Source organism: Grammomys surdaster, unplaced genomic scaffold (genome assembly GCF_004785775.1).
Source record: "Grammomys surdaster isolate TR1022 unplaced genomic scaffold, NIH_TR_1.0 279, whole genome shotgun sequence".
Lineage (NCBI taxonomy): Eukaryota > Metazoa > Chordata > Mammalia > Rodentia > Muridae > Grammomys > Grammomys surdaster.
The window spans coordinates 12681490-12681851 of NW_021604720.1; positions in this window are offsets into that span (position 1 = coordinate 12681490).

The following is a 362-nucleotide window of genomic DNA, read 5'->3' on the forward strand; positions in this document are numbered from 1 at the left end:
CTTAGAGTGCTTTATATTTTCATATATTTAACTGCAAATATTTAATTTTTACATGTTAGATTCTTGGTATAATTCTTTTTTAAATACATAAATAAAATTCACTGTGCATTTTTCTTTTTTTTTTTTTTAATAACGACCTTAATCCCCTTTACAGACCTTTCCGATGGTTATCAGTGGGTGCAGCTAAAAGTCACAGCCGCAGTCACTAGGTGTCTGTAGTAGTTCCCCACTGCTCTCCTCTCTACCCGAGTTGTCTTGCTTTTCCCCAGTGTGTATCTCATGGGGTGTATAGCCCCTTCTTGTAGCATGTTGGTGAAGTCTGTTTACCAATACCGTAGCCGGGATACTACAGTTCTAGGGAG